General features: G+C 32.9%; 1 pseudogene; it reads right to left on the bottom strand.

Annotated features, from left to right (window-relative positions):
• Nucleotides 1-9,860: 9,860 nt before the first annotated feature.
• LOC102590914 (glutamate receptor 2.8-like) lies at nucleotides 9,861-13,401 on the bottom strand (annotated as a pseudogene).
• Nucleotides 13,402-13,540: the final 139 nt, after the last annotated feature.

Raw genomic sequence — 13,540 nt, 5'->3', positions numbered from 1 at the left:
TGACTTCAAAGACATTGTCGAGCAGCACCTAAACACACAAAAATCGATCCGATCTAAGCACTTTTAGACGAGTATGATGACTCTACTAATGGAGGAAAGAGAAGAAGGAGAGTGGCATCGTGGTCGGCCATGGCCGTTTCCGAAGCAAACCGTTGTCGCCGGAGCTCGAAGCAGACAATTGGAGAGAATCAAAGACATATATTTTACCCAAATAATTACAACAAAAAAAATTAAACCAATAAAAGAAAATTCACAACCCCCACCCCCTGTAATGTCTTCCTCAAAGATCCTACTCATTTGCAGAAACATCTGCACACCCCATCCTTCCCTCTAATTTTTTTCTCCAAACTCTTCGATTCGTTTTAGTGCGCACACACCTACACACTATTTCTTTTTTCATCATTTTAGAGTAGTATCTTTATTCACTATTATTAGAATTTAACTTTGTAAGGGAATTGGTGAGATAGGTAAATGTGCTTCTCACAAAGATGTCTGCTTTTTGCAGTCATGAGAAGAGGCAGCGATGATGATGTTCACTTTTTGAGTTAGCTGACTCTGGAATTTGGGGAAAATAATTTAAAAGGAAGAGTAAAAAAAGTTTGTAGAAATGGTGACTAAAGGGCAAGGAAAATGAGTTAAATTATTTTGGGTTTAAGATAGATGGATGGATCAGGCATGGGTTTAAAATGGGGGATGGGTCATTTTTTAACAAATCGGGTCAAGTTTGTTTGATTTGGGGATTTCTGTCAATTGAGGGGTATAAATGGTGAAATTAATAACGACGAGGGTATAAATAACTTTGTTTTAACGGTATGGGTATATTCAACTAATAAACTAAAATTGAGGGGTATTTTTGACCCTTTTCCCATATTTTTATAATGCCTTTATTTATAGGATAACAATATAAAATATCAAATGATATCATGAACATGACTATTAATATGATTTAAGAGATATGATCAAGTCATGAAAGTAAGGAAAATAAAGACAATTAAATATCAAATGATATTATGAACATAATTATTAATATAATTTAGGAGTTATGATCATCAAAAGTCATGAAAATAAAAACAATTAAAATTTTCTATTAAAAAATATAAATAAATGAAGGAATATAATTGACATATTCAGTTTTGTACAACAATAAGATATATATAAATAAGAAAAATTATCAAAAAATGAGAAAAAAAGAAGATAAATATGATTCTTGGCCAAAAAAATATGTCACGTCACTTTTCTTTTATCTAGATAATTTATATGTTGGTAAAAAAAGTAGATTGAGAGAGAAAAACAATTTTACTAAGTCGTTTATATCCTAATCAAATACTTTTGCATTTTGAGTTCAGACCAGGTCATAGCAGTAATTTCTGAAATTTCAAAAACTTAAGAACTTATAACAATAACAATAAAAAAAATTAAAATATGAAGATCACAAAGTTACGTATTAATAGTTAAAAAAAATTTATGAATTAAACTGTATTTTGAAAATTAATTAACTTTAACATTCTCATATTCTATCATTCATCTATTGGGCTAAAAATACCCTTGAAGTATTAGAAAAGGTCTAAAAATACCCCTCCATCCGCCTTTTTGGTCCATCTCTATCCTTAAAACTAACAGTCACTTTTAAAAAAATTATTATTATTATTATTTGTTACATGTCATTTTCTTAGTGGATAAATTAAATCCCAGCCCATTTAATTTTCCCCTACCCACCCATTGTAGTGAACATGATCAAACCCAATTAGAAGACCCATTAAAAAATAAATTGATTGAGATTTAATTTATCCAATAGGAAAATGACATGTAATAAATAATAATAATAATAATAAAAAATTAAAAAGTGGTTGTTAGTTTTAAAGGTAGAGATGGACCAAAAAAGTGGATGGAGGGGTATTTTTAGCCCAATAGATGAATGAATGGTATTTTTAGACCTTTTCAAATAATTCAAGGGTATTTTTGGCCCTTTTCTGTAATTAATAAAAAGTTGATCCACATAACTATAAAATTATATCTACATACTTTCTTCAGTAGCATACATATACATGTATAAGGGTGTATAAAACCGAATCGAAAACCTAACCAAACCGCAAACCGAGTCAACCCGGAAAAAAAACCCGAACTAGTGGTTTGGTTTTTGAAAAAAAAAACCCCGAACTATATTTGGGATTGGTTTGGTTTTAACTAAAAAAAACCAACCCGACATTATATATATAATTTTAAAATTTTATTTTATACATAAAAATATTTACTTTGATATAATTTTTAAATATTTCTTATACTTTTTCATAATTTTTTATCTTTTATTATATTATTTCAAGTTTTGAAACTTAGAATTATGAATGGGCCAATAAAAATTATAGTTCACAGATGTTGGTAATTGCCTAATTATAATAAAGCTTAAATCAAAATTAAATTAATACTAATGCAAAAATAAAATCATTTCAACACGACAATAATATTGAATATTTGTTCTTTAGTTTTACATTGGTTTAGACAATTAAAATACATAACCTAATTTAATTTCCTTTAAATATTTAGTCATGTAACTAATACTTATTAAATTTATTTTTAGCATGCTTTAGTACTTTTAAATTATGATCATTTTCATTATGACTTGTTAATTTGCAATATTTGTTTTACACGATTTCATTATTATTATTATTTTTGTTGGATATTTTAGTGTCATTAATCATATTATATTGTAGTATATTTTTAAGAAACATCTTAGATAGTTGTAGTTTGGTATGGCTAAAGAAATATTTGAAGTACAAGTAAATTATATGTTTGTATGAATACTTTACCGAAACAACCCAAAAAACCGAAAAAACCTGAAAAACCCAAGGTTGAAAAACCCGAGTTTTATTGGTTTGGTTTATAAATATAAAAATCCAACACAAATGGTTTGGTTTGATATTTGAAAAACCCGAACCAACCCGACCATGTACACCCCTATACATGTATATGTTAACTTCTTATTCTACTTTGTTGAATTATATCCTCAGCATAAGTAGTGAAGACAAAACAAAGTAATAATAAAATGACGGAATGACCTGGGAGACCCATGTACTTAGCTCCGTTTGTAAGTTGAACCCTCCTACTTATCAATTTGTCAACTGAACCCCTAAACCCATCAGAACACAATATTTTAAACCCATTTGACCATTAACCGAACTTATGTAGCATTGATAATGCTGAGTTGGAAAATTACGTAATTACATACGTTTGACAGTGAGTAAATAAGGTATTTTACATTAAAAATATTTAAATAATAATAATCAATTTAAAAAAAATAATTAAAAACCCATCTTCCTCAACCATCCCTCTCCAACCCCACTCCACCCCTCTCTCCTCCGTCCGAACCCATAAACTCATCATAACACAATATTTTAAACCTCTTAGACCATTGACTGAACTTATGTAGCATTGATAATGCTGAGTTGGGAAATTACGTGATTACATGCGTTTGACAGCAAGTAAATAAGGTATTTTAAATTAAAAATAGAGTAAAGACATAAATACACCATCAAAGTTGTCCCGTATTTTCATAATGACACCTTAACTTTTAAAGTGTCCTATCACACCACAGAACTATTTAATATCTTTGTAAATGGGCCATTTTGACCCATTCCCTCGTCTATTTAGTGGCGCGTGTTGCTCACTCCCTATGATGAGAAAAGACCCGACCCGACCCTGTTCTTTGAAGAAAGTCATTTCTCCTTTTCTTTTCTTATTTCTCAACTTTCCCTAAAATCTAAAGAAATAGAAAAGTTTTCTCAACAACTTTAAGTATGAGTGAAATAGGTCTAAAAATAGAGGAGATTAGATAAAGGATTCAATCCAATTACTTTGGAAGTGGGTCCTGAATCTTTGTTGCATCATTGCAGCTTCGAGGGATCCTAAGTTTCCATACACTAAGAACCATTGATTCTTAGGTGAAGTAATACAATGGCCGGTTTAAAACACGGGGCAAGATCTAGTACAGGTGTAAGGGTTGATTAACATATTAAGCATGCATGGATTAATACTTCTCTACACCGCATAGAATCTCAATTTCCAGGAGCACACAACATGATGGAAGCGGAGCCCTCCCCATTGGACAAAATGAAAAAATAAATGTTAATGCTGTTATACCCCATTTTAACTCGAGGTCAAAACGGTGTACGACATTTTGGTGATTTCCAAATTAATTAACTTAAGAAGTCGCCACCTAATTAATTACGGTGAATTAGGACACCTAAATATTGAACTAAGTAATACTAAAATGACTTCAATTAAAAGGTCTACTAAACTTAAGATTCTAGGTAAGGGTTCTAATTATCCTAAAGGGAAGGGGTAAGGCATCCTTTAAGATCCATTAAAGACGGTTACCGGCCAAACTTAGGTTAATTAATTTTAAAAGAAAGATATGAGTGTTAAATATTAAGTGATTGAATAACCAAGTTGGAAAACATTTTTTACTTTAAAAGCACTTTTGCAATTTATTAGAATGAAAAAGATTTAAGAAAGAGTAATTTCTTTAGATCAATTTAGACAAATTCATGGCTAAAAAAAGTAATTAAAAAAAAAAAAAAAAAAAAAAAAGCATTTGCTCATTAACCGACAAGATGCTCTCTTTAGAAAAAGTTTAAGAAAAATAAGAGTTTAGAACAATATATTTTTTCTTTGAAAGATATTGCCAAGTTTGAACAAAACTTAATAAATTAGTGAGTTTAAAATGGTGCAAAAGAAGTGTTTTAAAAAAAAAAAGCTAAAGTAACTATAAAGGTTGTTTCTAACTAAAGGTACCCAAACCCAAACATCTATATTAAGTCAACTATTATGAATCCGAACTAGAAATATATAAATCACACAAGCAAGTATAAATTGAAAGAAAACACAAACAAATAATGCAAAATGTAAGTAGCGATAGGTGACTCCAAGATAGGACCACTTGTTTTGCTTGCAATTTCGAATGGTCAAAGATGTAGTGAAGATTCCATGTGCGGGTGTGAGGATAATGTTGAGTCTATGAGACTCGGTAATTTGCTAGAGTCTTGAATCAAAGACTCCATTTTGCTCCAAAGTGTACATGTAAATAAAGAGAGGGTAAAAAAGAATTGGTAAGACAATTAAACCTTACTCGATATCGAATAAACTAGAAATAGAATTGAGTTAAATAGCATAACGAAAATACCATCCAAAACATGAAAACATGCAAATGCGAAACAAATCTCAAAGCAAACTACTACGACGCCTTTAAGGCACAAAAAAAAACAATACACAACCCCTCATATTTAAGCTACAAACGAACTACTCGTTAAAGACTTGAATTTAAAAAAAATACTTATGCCATAAGTTTTCCAGATTTATACATGCTGTAATACTATTACTTAAACTAAAAAAAATAAAAACAAAATACATACACAATACAATTAACAAAAGAGCACAAAACATAAGTTAGTACTTGTATGCAAAAAGTAAGTTGCACGAGAATTCCTACAGACGTAACTCTTAATAAGAGAGCACTTAGTTGCTAACCATTTTTTATATATTTTACAGTCATCTTCCTTAAGCATGCTATACATAGGAAAATATGAACATTGAAATTTTAACATATAAGCACACGAAATAAATCATTTAAACTGAGAACGAAACAGCAACAACACAACCCATATAAATCGAACTATGAGACTAAGTCATTAACAAAATATTTAAATCCAAAGCTAAGCCATTCTTTAAACTCAAGGTCTAGTAAATGAGGGGAAAACAATTTCTGATCTGTATAAATCTCAAAAGGATACAAACACATTTTTTAACAATCAACATATAATAATAGCGAACTAAATAATATTAGTTCGAGTAGAATTTGAGAGAAACTTAAAAGCTTATAAGATACAGGGTGCGAAGCTGCTGTAGTGTATCCGCGATTAGAGCTTATATTTTTTTAAAAAAATAATGATATGGTCTGTACCATATTTTAACTAAAACAAAACAAATATTATATTCCTTGAACACGTTTTTACATAGGAATGCATACATATATCAAATGATCAGAACTTGGAGTAAGAATTAATGTATATGACCTAAAATACAACCATTTCCATGTAATAAATAAATTTATATCTCAAACGAAAACACAAATACAATTATCAAATAACTTTGAATACAGTTAAACTAGGCAGGAATTACTCTCTACATACAAATTTGTTAGAGTAACATAACATTTTCCCACAGAAACAAAACAGAGGAAGAAAAAGAGAATGTCACCTGCTATAGGGCAGTGAACGGGGCTGTTTCGATCAAATGTCTATATTCGAACAATAACGAACTCAAGGAAGCTTGAAACTTGAGTTTCGATCGAGATTTAAAGAAGGATGCAAAGACAATATTTTAGAAAAGAAAATAGTAGTTAAACAATGCTATGGTGCAAGGAAAAGCTTTTTAAGAATGAATGCCAAGGCTTCTATGGAGGCTGAAAAATCCTCTTTTTTTTTTTTGCTAAAGATATAAGGATGTATTTATAGAAAAAATTAGGGTTCTTCATTGTGTTGAGCGGGAATAGATTTTGAACTTTCAAATTAGTCAAAAAGTCTTCAAATCCGACCGTTTGAAGCTTGAAACAGACATCACGTGATACCTTGGAGAAAGAGACAAGTTTTGCTTGGAATGGACCAAGCAAAGTCTGTCCATGGCTGAAGAGAAACGAAACTTTAGCCAAAAATGGAGGAGAAAAGACAGACATCGAGTAAAGAGAAAAGACCTAAATGATTTCGGGTCTTGAGCCATTTTACTGATGAATGAACATTGGGTTGGGCTGGTGCTAAATTTTCTTTTGTGGGCTGATCTGAAAGTTCCGTTGGGCCATATTTTGGAGTGGATTTGGGCTCGTTTTGCTGGACCAATTTTGGGCTGAATTTTGAAGGTCTTTTCTCTTCTTTCTTTGTATTATTTTGGGCTTCTAAATTAATAATTAATACAATATCTATTATGATATGATAACAACTAGAAATTTACATAATAAAAATATCACTAATATAAAATATATATACGAAATATTAAATAATAATTAATTTAATAAATACGAAACTAGAAATAAGATGACGACAATTGGTTATTTAAGAAAAGAGATGTAAAAAAGTGATAATAATCATTTCGATAATAAAAACCTATAATTTTAGTAGATTAATAGTTGTAATAGTAAAAATAGTTGTGAAAAGAGATAATTCGATACATTATTAATTTAGAAGCTTGAAAATGATAAATTAGAAGAAAGGAGGGTCAAAATTGGGTGTCAACAATGTTCCCTTTGTTGTTTTCCTAATATTGGTAGTTGAGATATTGTTAGGATATTATAGTTTTTCGTTGTTACAGGTTGATCTTGCTTGGAAAAAACCATGAAATCAAAAAATTAGGGCTATTTTGGGTTTAAAATTGGGGAAGATGACATAAATTGATTATATAATTAATAATAAAGAAAGCTAATGACACGTGGCACTTTTAAATTGGTCCATGGCAGTGAAAGCACGGAATGACGCGCCTCACGTGCATGGTAACAACCCAGACGAGGGAATGGGTCAAAATGGCCCATTTACAATGATATTAAATAGTTCTGTGGGGTGATAGGACACTTTGAAAGTTAAGATGTCTTTATGCAAATACGGGACAACTTTGATTGTGTCTTTATGTCTTTTCTCTTAAAAATATTTAAATAATAATAATCAATTTTAAAAAATAATTAAAAACCCATCTTCCTCAACCATCCCCCTCCCACCCCTCTCTCCTCCGTCTGAACCCCTAAACTCATCAAAATACAATATTTTAAATCTCTTTGACCATTGACCGAACTTATGTAGCATTGATAATGCAGAGTTGGAAAATTACGTGATTACACGCTTTGACAACGAGTAAATAAGGTATTTTAAATTAAAAATATTTAAATAATAATAATCAATTTTAAAAAAATAATTAAAACCCATCTTTCTCAACCATCCCTCTCCCATCCTACCCCACCCCTCTCTCCTTCGTCTGAACCCCTAAACTCATCAGAACACAATATTTTAAACCCCTTTGACCATTGACCGAACTTATGTAGCATTGATAATGTTGAGTTGGAAAATTACGTGATTACACACGTTTGACAGAGTAAATAAGATATTTTACATTAAAAATATTTAAATAATAATAATCAATTTAAAAAGGATAATTAAAAATGCATCTTCCTCAACCATCCCTCTCCCACACCACCCTACCCCTCTCTCCTCCGTCCGAACCCCTAAACTCATCAGAACACAATATTTTAAACGCCCTTGACCATTGACCGAACTTATGTAGCATTGATAATGTTGAGTTGGATAATTATGTGATTACACGCGTTGTCAGCGAGTAATAAGGTATTTTACATTAAAATTATTTAAATAATAATAATCAATTTTAAAAAATAATAATTAAAAACCCATCTTCCTCAACCATCCCTCTCCCACCCCACCCCTCTCTCCTCCTATTTGTTTTTTTTTTTCTAAAAAAAATTTTGGGCTTTGCCCGAGGAGATGTATGGGGTGCAATTGTCTCTCTTTCAAGTTTATTAATAAAAAAAAATACCACAATTGTTTTAAAAAAAAAAAAAAAACACCACCCCTCTATCCTCCGTACCCCCCCCCCTCCCCGCCTCTCCTCTTCTTCTTCTTCTCTTGGAATTTCATCCACCACACTCACTCTCCTTCATCCACCTCCTTCTTAACCCACACTTCTTTTTCATTACAAATCAACCGTCCACCCTAACCACTTAGTCTAAAAGTCTTTTAGATTCTAGCTTTTTAGTCTAAAAGTATTGAGATATTATTAGTTTTATTTGGCATCAAAAAAGAGGTCTAAGTATGGATTAACACGAAAGATAATGGTGGATATTGAAAAATTAAAACTCCATTGATAAGTTAGAGAAAGCTTGAAATTTATAAGATATATTAGAACTATATAAAAAAAAATATCACATATACCAATCAATTGTGTATACTACAAACAATTATACTTCTCTTTCAAAATTTAGTTACTCAATATTACTTGCAAGTTTTAGTAGCATCTATATCATTTAATTTTTTTGTACTAATTAACACAGGACACACATGCAACGCACGTGCCTAGAGACTAGTTTATATATGTACATAAACTTAGAAAATATATCCAATATATACATCTTAATTTTTTGTCGAGGGGGTTCGGGTGAACACTCTCCCTCCCTTGATTGGCTCATTGATACTATTATTGTTAGTGCAAGAGGAAACTGCTAGGGAAGTTGCCTCTGATATATGTTGGAGCAGATGGGATATAAGATTTTGATTTGATGGGTTCAATTTTTAGGTTCTTATCATTGAGCCCGTTATACTTTGAAATTATGGGTTCATATTCTATTATTAATTAAAATTTTAGTGATTTTTCACATATACTTTTATGATCTGTGTCGAAAATGCAAATCTTATACTTATATTCGCCATCCGCCCTGTGTAACTGAACATATTACTGTTTGTCTTCCATGTAACAGTGATCCTAAAACCATTCCTTATTTATGATCTGTAACTATGGTCGTTATCTGCTAATAGCTTCGGATGTTCTTGTCCTCTAGGCTAGTTCTTGGACCTGCATTATAAATTCACTACTACTATATCTTTCTTTCTTATTGCATTTGGGATTTGCAGATTGCTCTTTGTTATCAAAACATTGCACAAATCTCTCATGTGGTCATTCACATATAACCCCATTATTTCATATTCTATATAAGAATTATGTAATCAAAAATAATTTAGCATCTTATTTGTAGATTTTGTTCTGTTATTGTAACATAACAAAACTACCTCATTTGAATTTCTTGAAAACGGATGCATGTATTGAATTCTTTCATGCCACACATATTTCTTTAAATTATTCCAAACATAAGTACAACAACAACAACATAAGTAGTGATGAAAAAACAAAGTGAACATAAAATTGCTAAAGAAACAACTAAGAAAAAGTAAGGGTTGAATCCATCTAATGGAATCCTGGAGGCCACCTCTTGATGCTAATACAAAGCGCTTTCAATGGTGATGAAAGAGGATTATGGCCAAGAGTGACAAAGAAATAGTGTAATCGGATTTAACTAACCCTAAAGCTAGCTCATCTCTGTACAATCTCTTGTAGGGCCCTATTCAGGTGTGCCACAATTATGTTAGCAGCTATATATCTCATCTTTCTTCAATTGTGCCTGACATTGTTTCATGAACTGGAGTTCCAGGTTCTGTTGTAGAGAACCCTTCAGAAGCAGGGGATTCTCCTAGGCCATCGGAGATTCCGATTTCTGGGCTTTCCAAAGGTAGGTTGGGCGATAATTCAATAGAAGCATCACTTTCTGCAAACACTGTAGCCGTTAGGCTTTCATTCCCTTCAGATGGCTTTTTTGACATAGAATTAGAGTCGTCTCTCTTTAAATCAAAGACTTTTGCTATTGCACAAAGCTTTTTTCCTATTGAATCATCAGTGACTAAGATTTCTCTATTCTGATAAAGGAAGATGAGGAAGAATAGGAGAAGAGAGGAGCCTGCTGACACACCATCTTGCTTTGGACAATCTGTTTCAATATCTTTCTGTGGACAATCTGTTTCATTCCCAAACCATTTCTGAATTATGTTATTCATAGTCTCTCCCTCTATCACCTTCAAGACTGCTCTTGAGACGTCAGGTACCAAAGGAGATCCTTTTGGAAATGCCTGCAACAAGTTGTGGGAAAATTAAAGATTAGATCATTGAGTAAACCACTAACCACTCTAAAACAAATGTTAACACTTGCTGAAACATCAGTTAAGTACAACAATCTTACAAATCCAAAGCCGGCAGCCTTGTATGTCGGACCAACCATAATATACTTCCTGCAGTATTTGTTCAGCAAGAGTCTGAGATAAGGTAGTTCATCAACAATTGCACCAACACCTCCATTTTTACTACCTCTTGAGAGTGCATCATTATACTCTTCCAATGTGCTGTAACTCCTAAATTTGGAGCTGTCAAATTTCATGCGTGTCAAGACGTCTTTGACAAAGGAACCTTTTTTATCAGCACAAATCTTGATAAGTTACTTGTTATCTTCTCTTCTGCAACAACCAGTCATATATAGGATTTGTTGAGAAACAAGGAGAAATCTTAAACTTTTGGTCTATAATTTGATTTGAGTTAGAGACTTACTATGAGCAAAAACGAGAGTTGAGAAGGAAAACCAAAATATTATCCCAACTTGCTTGCGTTTGGGTCCTCGAAAATCTTTGTTTACACGATGTTCGAGTACCCAAACCACAAAACCAATGAAGACGAAGAATGCTCCGGTTGCTATCCACAGCTCGGCCTTTAAAGGTTTCAAGAAGATCCAAGCGTTCTTCCTATCATCATTCCTTAAAGGCACAACTGCAGAAATACCCGACTCTGAATAAGGTAATGTGAAATCTACATACTCAGATCGGCTTGCTAAAATGGTAACATCACCTACAACTGCATCATATTCCTGGTTCAAGCAAACATTGATTATTTAAGTATTTATTGTTGGTCGCTAAAGCAGAACATAGATAAGAAGTCCAAAAAAGGAGCATGTAAGTGAGTTATTCAGCTGAAGAGGTTAATTTTACCTTAGAAGTGATCTTCTGAACAAGATCATCATAGTTTTAAGAAGTAGGGCTATGTGCTATTGGAAATAGAATAAATTCGTAGGGGACAGCATATGGCAAAGATAGGATGACTTCTTTGAAGACATCTGGAACAAAACCAGTTACAATTACTTCTTGTGTCGTTGGATTTGTTTCCACTTGAATGAATTGCTCCAGCCCGTCAGGAACTCCGACCCTTAACTTCTTCCCACTTGTGGGTATTTCCCAGCCTCTCGGAACAATAGTAGATTCACCAGGCCAAATGATGACCCCTAGTTGCTTATTATTAGTTTTAGCTGTTTTACCATTCATCTTGAGTTTATGCGAAATGCCATCCTTCTCTGTCCAGAATCCAACGATTTTCTCTCCTTTCCCAATTATATTCACAATCTGATATGGGGACGGCTGCAGTTCTCTATCAACGATACGGAAATCACCACTTAGTCCTGGTTTTAGCTCTGTGTTTTGCATAGAGTCAATGAGCAGAGATCCCACTTCTGAGGTTCCAAGTGCATCTAGGTCTGTTAAGTTCTCTCTAGTGTCTGGTTCTTAATTTTGGGATAGCAGTAGTGCCCACTTTCTCTACTGCTTCTGCTAATAAGGTGATGCTATCATATGCCATAGCCCGAAAACATTGAGTTCTACTTGGTCCATGTCTGGATATTCTTGACGAAATCTCTTTCTCCATCTCTTGGTGAACATGTCAAGCGCATTTGGAGTCCAGAAAACTCGTTAGCACATCTGTGATGATCCATGCATATCCACTGCTCATCATCCCAGCTTCTTTGGCCTTGAGGAAAAGGCGTGAGGCAAGATATGGTTGTAAGTGCACAATGAACACTGTGGTTTGCTTTGTATTCAAATTGTGTAACTCCTTGAGGATTTGATCATCACTGGCTGAAGGAGAAATAGCACTTTTATAGGGGACTAAAGTGTTGATTTCCAGTAAGGCATCAGTCAGATGTGGAACTATCCCAGTTCCAATGGAGCTATCCTCGTGGATGATTACAACCTTCGTCCAATTATAGTTTTTAACAATTGCTGCAATGGCTTTAGTCTGGCTGGAAGAAGGAAGTGCTCCTCTGATGAAGAAGGGATTTTCCTTGACTGTAAGTAAAGGACTTGTTGCTGGAGAAATGATAGGGACTTTTGTTCTGTTCCCTATGTCAATCACAAAATCAGTTTGTGTAGACATTTGTGGCCCAAAGATAGCTTGTACTTGGACATCCTTTAGCAAGTATATGGCTGCGTATACACAATCAGACTATAAGAAATCGTTCCAAAGTGAAAAACAGACGAAAAGAGAGAATGATATGCTAGTTTAACAGAAGTAAATCATGGATCAGAATATACCAGCGGATGCTGCTTCAACATCATCTTTCTTTGAATCCCTGATATGAGGAACTATCCTTATGGCACCGCGACTAGTGTTGGCATGATAATCTGCAAGAGCTAGTAAGATAGATATGTGCATTACTTTTCCCACATCTGTTTCCAGATCAAGAATTATGCCCACATCCACCTTTACAGCACTAGTGTTATTATCTTCACCTCTTATTCCAATTACATAGTGGCAAAAGCTAATGATGGAAACAAGTTGAATGAAAATAATTAGGAATTTGCATCTTGGATTATGCATTTGAAAAACTCTTGTAGAAAGTAATATGAGTGTTGGGCAAGAAGCAGTTGTGCTTGTGCAAGATTTATAACCACCATTCAGAGATGTGTTTAAAGGTATCTTAACTATAACTTTTCTACAATTAAATGAGAGCAAACCTCATAACTGCAGAAAGAAAAGTCAAAGTTTTCAAAGAATTACAAATGGTTTAAAATATACTAGTTTGATTATTAAAGAAAGAGTACTTTGCACACTTGTTAGACCACAAGCTAGTAAAGCC

Source organism: Solanum tuberosum, unplaced genomic scaffold (assembly GCF_000226075.1).
Source record: "Solanum tuberosum cultivar DM 1-3 516 R44 unplaced genomic scaffold, SolTub_3.0 scf00246, whole genome shotgun sequence".
Lineage (NCBI taxonomy): Eukaryota > Viridiplantae > Streptophyta > Magnoliopsida > Solanales > Solanaceae > Solanum > Solanum tuberosum.
Note: the sequence above shows the minus strand (reverse complement) of the source record. Positions and strands in the feature narration are given on the sequence as shown.